The sequence below is a fragment of the Lathyrus oleraceus genome, chromosome 7 (assembly GCF_024323335.1).
Source record: "Lathyrus oleraceus cultivar Zhongwan6 chromosome 7, CAAS_Psat_ZW6_1.0, whole genome shotgun sequence".
Taxonomy (NCBI): Eukaryota; Viridiplantae; Streptophyta; class Magnoliopsida; order Fabales; family Fabaceae; genus Lathyrus; species Lathyrus oleraceus.
This window is the reverse complement of record NC_066585.1, coordinates 66,764,533-66,773,486: the sequence shown is the minus strand read 5'-3', so window position 1 is coordinate 66,773,486 and position 8,954 is coordinate 66,764,533. Positions and strand designations below refer to the sequence as shown.

At 35.1% G+C, this 8,954-nt stretch overlaps 1 long non-coding RNA gene across 1 annotated transcript; it reads left to right on the top strand.

Annotated features, from left to right (window-relative positions):
• The first annotated feature begins 3,724 nt into the window (after positions 1-3,724).
• Positions 3,725-6,279, top strand: LOC127107954 (uncharacterized). The gene is made up of 2 exons (XR_007795873.1): positions 3,725-4,010; positions 5,714-6,279. It is a non-coding gene; the product is annotated as an uncharacterized LOC127107954 (long non-coding RNA).
• The last annotated feature ends 2,675 nt before the right edge of the window (positions 6,280-8,954 follow it).

Sequence of the window (8,954 nt, the reverse complement as noted above, 5' to 3'; positions counted from 1 at the left end):
GTTCCAAGTTCAGCTTCGCTTCTACTACTTGCTCTCGAAGATAATGGAACTTCATTTCGACGTGCTTGCTTCGTCCATGCGCTATCTGATTCTTTATCAGATTGATAGCAGACATGTTGTCGATCTTCATGGTAATTGCTCCATGATTCTTCCCTGTAGTCTCTTCGACCAAATTCACCATCCATGTTGTTTGACATGCACAAAGAGAAGCAACTATGTATTCTGCTTCACACGACGACAATACCACAACTGATTCTTTTCTTGAACTCTAACCAACTGGTGCACCACCTAGCATAAACACATAATCAGTTATGGATTTTCTTTCCTTAGCATCACTACACCAACTTGAGTTGGTGTATGTCACTAACTTACATTCTTTTCTTACATCAATTGCAGAAAACAAAATGTCATAGTCGAGAGTTCCTTTCAGATACGTCAGTATCCTCTTCATCGCTGTTAGGTGTGATACCTTTGACTTCTGCATAAATCTGCTCACCATATCCACATTGTATACTAGATCAGGCCTTGTGTGACAAAGGTATCGAAGTGATCCAATGAGTCTTCTATACTACGTTGGATCGACATCATCTTCATCTGTGTCTTTCGATAGTTGCAATCTGGGCTCAGTTGGAGTCAAAGTTGGGTTGCAATTTTGCATCTCAAATCTCTTGAGTACTTCGCTTTCATATCTTCTTTGGTGCATCATCAAGCCTATACTGCTCTTATAGAATTCGATTCCAATGAAATATGAAATATTTCCCAAGTCTGACATTTCAAACTCCTCACATAGGTCATGTTTGAAGTCTTCGATTTCCTTCTTGCAACTTCCAGTTATCAACAAGTCATCGACATAGATATCTAGTATAAGCAACTCACTATTGCTTCTTCTTACATATACTACATGCTCAGCTGTTCACTTTACAAATTCCTTCTCCCTTAGAAGTTTATATGTCTTCTTATTCCAAGCTTTTAGAGCTTGCTTAAGTCTATACAGGACTTTATGCGCTATGTATTCCTTGATTTCTTCGCCATGTTTCACAAACCCAACTAGTTGTGCAACATATACTTCTTCATCTAAGGGACCATTTAGGAAAGCACATTTCACATCCATCTGACAGTCTGCAAGTTGTTCATGTTTGCTAGACCAACAACCAACCTGATTGTTTCGATTCTAGCAACATGTATAAAATCTTCATCAAAGCTGATTCCTTCCTTCGGAAGAAATCCTTTTGCCACAAGTCTTGCCTTGTGTCGAGTTTCTTCACCTTTGGGATTCAACTTCACCTTGTATACCCATTTCACATTGATTTCCTTCTTACCTTGAGGCAATTCGACAAGTGACTAGGTGTTGTTGACTTCGATGGACTTCAGTTCCTCATTCATCGATTTCACCCACTTCGAATCCTTCAATGCCTCAACTGCATTGACTAGTTTGGTATCTGCATAGAAAGCATAATATACCAGCTCGTCTTCATCATCGACCATATCATCTGATGTAATTACAAATTCATGCAACCTTGCAGGCATGTGTCTTGTCCTTTGAGGTGCGCTTGTGCTTGCTTGACCTACGACTTCTTCTTGTCGAACTTCTCTTTTGACTTCACTTGCTAGTTCTTCACACAAGATTCTTACTGAATCTTTCTTGACTTTTTTAGTCCAATCCTATTCTTTAAGCTCATTTATGATTACGTCCCTGCTAATTACTACTTGCTTGTTCACTGGGTCTAACAACTTGTAAGCTCTAGTCAAATGATATCCTATTAGGATCATATGACTCGACTTGTCATCAAGTTTTCTTCTCACATGATCTGGCACATGCTTGTGTGTGATAGATCCAAATACTTTCAGATGCCTAAAGCTAGGTTTGATACCATACCAACATTCTTCTGGGTTGATTCCATCTAGCTTATTCGTTGGACATCTGTTCAAAATATATGTTGCTGTAGACACAACTTCTCTCCATAATTCTTTGAGTAGAAGCCTGTCTTTCAACATACTTCTCACCATGTTCATGATGGTTATACTATTCCTTTATGCTGTGGAGTGTAAGGATACACCACCTCATGTACAATCCATTCTTTCTCACATAACATATCGAAGTATTTCGACTCATGTTCTCCACCATCACCATTCCTCAGAATCTTCAGTTTTCGACCACTTTGTTTTTCGACCATAGATTTAAACTTGGCAAATACCTCGATCACTTCACTTTTCTTCTTGATCAGGTAAGTCCGCAATTTTTGACTAAAATCATTTATGAATGTGACAAAGTATTTGTTACCTCCAATCGAATCCACCTGGATATGACCACACACATCAGAGTATTTAACTTCAAGAATTTCCTTCGACTTCTTCCTACATCCTTGCTGAAGTTGTTCTTGTATTGCCTCGTCTGCACACATTCCTCACACACTTCATTTGGATTGTTAATTTCTGGTAACTCTGGAACCATATTTCTTCTCTTCAGATCTTTGATGTCTTTGACATTGAGATGGCCAAGTCTATAGTGCCATATTCATTCATCCCTTCTAGTTGCAGTTGCAAGGAACTTGTGCTCCATCACATTAAGTTCAATCCTTAAGGTTCTATTCTAAGACGTAGGTGCCTTCAAGATTAACCTTCCACCTGAGTCGAGAACTCTCATCATCTTGTCTTTGATCGACACTTTGTAGTTCTTTTCGACCAATTTTCCTATGTTGAACAAATTTCTTTTCATGCCTGGTATGTACAGTATACATTGGAAATTACTGACCTTTTTCCATCTTTCCTCATAATCAGAACATCACCAATACCTCCAGCTGCTAGAGTATTGTCATTTGCAACTTTTACCATGTTCTTCATTGAGGGTTTTATGTTTACAAACCAATCTTTCCTATCAGTCATGTATGATGAGCATCCTGAGTCCAAGTACCATTGGTTCTGAAATATTTCTTCATCTCTTGTTGTGACCATTAGCAATATCTCTTCTTCTTCATGCTTTACAAACTTTGCATCATTATCTTGATTCTTTTGTTTTTTCAGGACAGTCATTAGAGCAGTGACCATACTTCTGATAGTTGAAACACTGAGTGTGACTTTTGTTAGGTTTTTTACCACCACCTTTTCCTCTACCTGCAACACCACCTCTTTGGTTGCTTTGGTACGAGAGCTTTCTCTGATTCGACCAACCTCAATCTTACTGATTTTGACCAACCAAATTGTTGTAGTCTCTTCTACCTTTGTTGTCGAACCACTTTATTTTACCTTTCTTTTCTCTTGTTGATTGTGCCTGCAAAGCTATATCACTCTTTGACTTGCCTGCATCTCTTTGAACCATTCTTTGTTCATGAGATTCAAGCGTCCCTTGAAGCTCTTTTTTTGTCAGTGTTGACAAATTTTTCAACTATTCTATGGCTACTACCACATGGTCGAACTTTGGAGCCAATAACCTCAAGATCTTTGGAAGGATGAATAACCACTTCTCTCTAGTGTTCGATGTTTGTTTGGAAATTAGCCTGAAATTTCATTTTTCCTTGTATAAGGGAGTTCAAGAGTTCAACATACTAAAAGCTCTTAAGATTTATTGGATACTCTTAAGATCAAATCATGGGGTGAGGATTAGGTCATTTCATTTCGAATGAACCTCTATAATTCCTAGTGTCATTTCTATTACCCTTACCTCTTTATTTTTATGCATATTTATTTAAACAAAATATTTTTAAACTCTAATAATGATAAAGAAATTTTTTCAAACTACCGTTTTTATGAAAAACACAATTCACCCCCCTCTTGTGTGTGGAGTCAAATATCCATCAAGTATGACTTGAATCACAATTTAAAAGTCTTGAACAATATATTTTTAAGTTTGATTCGAATCACAATTTTATCGGTTAAAGCTCTTGATTCTTGGATATGCAATTTGGTTTTTTCAGTTTTGAGTCCATGGTGAGTACATTTGCTGCTGAAAACTTATACTCACTTTATGGATATTGGGCATGCTTAGATCGTGATCCTCCTTTATTGTTCCCAATGTAAGCTCTTATTCAATTCTTTGAAAAGAAAAAGTATAGGATTGGAAAAATAGAGATTGCTTGTTCTTTGGAGGATGTGGTTATAAATATCACAGGTTATGCTATCTTGTGGAATTCTTGCTGCTATCCTTTTATTCACTACAAAAACTGGTAGCTGGTTTTCAAGAAGTAACTATTAGATCTTATAACTATATGATATGCAATTAGATGCTTTTATTAATCAACCAAAATGTCAATTTTTTGGTTTTTGTTTATGATTTATTAATTATTAAATTTGTCTCCTAATCTAGGATATTATAGAATTCTATTTGAGTATGCTGAATGAACTTTATTATTGCATTTTGAATTCATTCCCTGTAGCTTCTGTTCTGCTTCTATTTGAGTATTTTCTATACATATTGGTTCTGTTTTTTGTTATGGATGTTGCTATTAATGATTTTTTTGACAAAAATTGCTATCAATGATTGTTAACCCATTTAAAAAAAATCACCGAAAAACTGGTTTTAAATCCATTTTAACAAAACACACTAAAACTGGTTTTTTTAAAGGTGCAGAAAACTGGCTTAAAAACCAGTTCAAAAATAACCGGCTAGATATTTCCAAACCTCCTTATTATGGAGCAAGAATGAAAGCTTATGTTTTCATCATGCTTATTTGGGCATAACCTTTGTTATTACAAAAGTGTGCAATTGTTTAAACTAGAATGATCTCTTTGCATAGTTCATCATAGTCATACAGATTAATCAAAATGATCTTATGGCATTATTAAGTCTCACCTTGCTCTTGTTTATTGGATATACTTTGGTGAATGGATCCACTCCAAAGGTAAGTACCATTCTGAAAGTAGATATATTGCTCAATGCTATTGTATATGCATGCAGATATCATACAAGTGGTTATATATAATCTATTTTTAACTAGGTAGCACCGACACATCTTAAAACAAAATAGTTGTATATGGATGTATATATCAGGTGATTTCCTGAAGTTGAGTTTATATTTCTGCTCTGGTTATAGCTTTGAACTGGAATGGATATCCATAAGTTTGTGACATTGAATTTAGTGTTTTCCTTGTAAATTGGGTATACTCCCCTGATTCTATTTAAGGCCCAGCTTGATGTGCTCATATTTGAAAAAAAGGCTAGAGTATTTTATATGCTTTCTCAGTGAGGAGAGGCAACTGGAGAAATCAGTAATGCACATAATTGTTTACTTGATGTGTCCTGTATATACTGTCTGATGAACTTGGATAATCATTTCAATCGAATAGAATAATTGATTGGGTGTTGAACTATGGTGAACTTATTGAATGTGGCTTAGTTGGAATATTGACATTGTTTTTAATTGTTGTGTCTGAAATACTGATGTTTGAATTGTGAAGTGAAAAACTGATTCATGTTTCATGCTTGAGATTGTTCTTTATCAAGAAAAATGATTTATTTTTTTATTTAAATTGAAAATTAGGTAACTATGTTCCTTTTAGGTGATATTTTACGTATTTTTCTTAATGACATGTGGAGTCCACTGTGTTTTTTAGTTTGAATTTTTTCACTCATTCTAATTCTAAAGAAAACATTTACGCTACTGATATTGTCACCCTTGATTTTCTTTGTGCCATTTGGTTTTCTCTTGTGTATTGATATTTTTGTAGATTTATATGTAGATTTCAATAATATTGATTGGTTTCCTCCTAAATTGTGTAGATTTTTGTGGCTCATGGTCGGTGTAATTTGAAATGACCGGAGAAGGATCAAAGAAGAGAGCACTAATGAACAAGAAACCATAAGATGACTAAAACTTTCACTATTTGGTTTTTTTAACAATTTAACATCTTTTAATCCATTTTTGTTAATGTTAATTGTGTAAAAAAGAGTTGTTGATAGGTTATGTCGGACACGACATATGACACACGAGGCTCTAGCCGTAAACACATCTTGCATGAAGCATGACACAAGGAACAAAAGCACCACTTCTAGCAAGTATGAAAGAACACAAGCACCACCTATTGGAGAATGAGGATCAATTAAGTGACATTGATCTTTGGTTAGATGGACGAGCTAATTCGTACTAGATTGTGATGATGTACCTGTTTTTCTTATTTTGGTTTATTAGATTATGATTTGAACTTTAGTTATGCAAATCGTTGTCCACTTGCTCTGTCATTGTTAGTTTTCTTGTTTCTTTGAATATTGTGGAATACATGTATAGAATCTAATTTCCGCATATTATGTATTGATGACAACAATCAAAGTATGTTTTTACCTCATAATATTGTATTTCCATTTAGTTTGGAAAGTATTGAAAGAGAAATTAAATGTATGTTTTGTTCTAAACAGGTTTTGGTAGTTTTAAAAAGAGAAATTAAAAGCATGTTTCATCCCAAATAGGTTTAGGTCCCAAAGAAAAATTAAACCTAGTGCCGCCTAAAATCGACGCTACATGGCTATGTCTACAAGATTAGCGTCATAGAAAGCCGAGGCTAAGGAACAATACAGAATAATATAGTGTCCCTTATAACCGACGCTAGTAAGTACACACATATTAAGGTCGCTGCAAACAAGTTTCATCACAAATAGGTTTAGGTCTTAAAACAAATTAGAAATAACGTCGACTATAGCCAATGCCACATGGTTATGTCTAGAACTTGAGCGTCGTAGCAAGCCGATGCTAAGGAACAATACACAATATTATAGCGTGGCGAATGGGCAATGCTAGTTATGACACACAAGCATTTTTATACCATAGCGTCGACTATAGCCAATGCCACATGGTTATGTCTAGAACTTGAGCGTCGTAGCAAGCCGATGCTAAGGAATAAAACACAATATTATAGCGTCGCGAACGGACGACGCTAGTTATGACACACAATCATTTTATACCATAGCGTCAACTTTTGGGTATGAGCGTCCAATTAGCGTTATTTGTGATCGACGTTAAAGTTAGCGCCTACTAGTGCAAAATGAAAAATACTTTAGAATTGTTAAAGTCAGAAGTGATCATGGTGGTGAATTTGAAAATAAATATTTTGAAAAACTCTTTGATGAAATTGAATTTTCCCATGATTTCTCCTGTCCTAGAACTCCAAAACAGAATGGATTTGTAGAGAGGAAGTTAACACAACGTGCTCAACGAGACTAACATGGCTAAGCACTTATGTGCAGAGGCAGTTAACATAACATGCTATATTCAGAACAAGATCTCTATAAGACCTATTATAGGTAAGACTCCTTATGAATGTGGAAGAATAGAAAACCCAAAATTTCATATTTCCATCCTTTTGGATGTACTTGTTTTATTCTAAACACTAAGACAATCTGAATAAGTTTGATTCTAAGACACAAAAGTGTTTATTGTTAGGATATTCTGAACGCTCTAAAGGCTACAAAGTATATAACACTGAAATACAAACTGTTGTGGAATCAATTCATGTCAGATTTGATAATAAGCTTGCCTAAAGTCAAAGTTAGTTGAAAAGTTTGCAGATCTGGAGATCACATATTCAGTCTCTGAAGTGAAAGCTTCATAAGCTAAAGATTCTGAGGCAAAACTATCTAAGAATGTTCAACTAGAAGATGTTGAAATTCAGACTCCTCTGAGAAAGCACAGACAAAAATCTTCACATTCTTAAGAATTGATTATGAGAGATAAAACTGAACCAGTCAGAACTAGATTCTCATTCAAACCCTCTGAAGAGACGGTTCTGGGCTTGGTGTCCCTCATAGAACCTACATTTGTTGATGAATCGCTTATATACACTGAATGGATTCTGGAAATGCAAGAGGAATTGAACCAATTCTCTAGAAATGATGTGTGGACTCTTGTGCCTAGACCCAAAGGAATTCATGTCATTGGGACAAAATGGGTCTTTAGAAACAAGCTAAATGAAAAATGTGAAGTGGTAAGGAACAAGGCCAGACTGGTTGCACATGCTATAGTCAACAATATGGGATTGACTATACTGAGACCTTTGCACCAATTGCCAGGTTAAAGTCTATTCGTATCTTAATTTCTTTTGATGTTAATCATAACATCATCTTGTATCAGATGGATGCTAAGAGTGTATTTCTGAATGGTTACATAACTGAAGAAGTGTATGTTCACCAACCTCCTAGTTTTGAAAATCATAAAAATCTAGATTTTGTTTTCAAACTTAAGAAATCTTTGTATGGTCTGAAACAAGCTCCTAAAGCATGGTATGAAAGACTAAGTAATTTTCTTTTATAAAATGATTTTACTAGAGGAAAAGTTGATACTACTTTCTGAATGGTTACATAACTGAAGAAGTGTACGTGCACCAACCTCCCGATTTTGAAAATCATAAAAATCCAGATTTTGTTTTCAAACTTAATAAGTCTTTGTATGGTCTGAAACAAGCTCCTAGAGCATGGTATGAAATACTAAGAAAATTTCTTTTAGAAAATGATTTTACTAGAGGAAACATTGATACTACTTTTTTCTATAAGACATTCAAAAATGATATCCTTGTTGTTCAAATTTATGTGGATGATATCATATCTGGTTCTTCTAATGCTACCTTATGCAAGGAGTTTGCTAAAGGCAATGCCGACAAAGTTTGAGATGAGTCTGATGGGAGAACTTAAGTTCTTTCTAGGTATCTAGATTAATCAAAGTTTAAAAGGAACTTATATTCATCAGAGAAAATATACCAAAGAACTTCTGAATAAGTTTGACATGTGAGAATGCAAGATAGCTAAAACTCCAATGCGTCATACATGTATGTTGGAGAAGGATGAAGTAAGAACAAAGGTAAAGCAAAAGGTATACAAAGGTATGATATATTCTCTCTTATACTTAAATGCTTCTAGACCGGGAATTTTATTCAATGTTTGTTTATGTGCTCGCTTCCAAACAGATCCTAGAGAATCCCACTTAACAGTTGTTAAGAGGATCTTCAGGTATCTGAAAGGTACTACTAACCTTCGC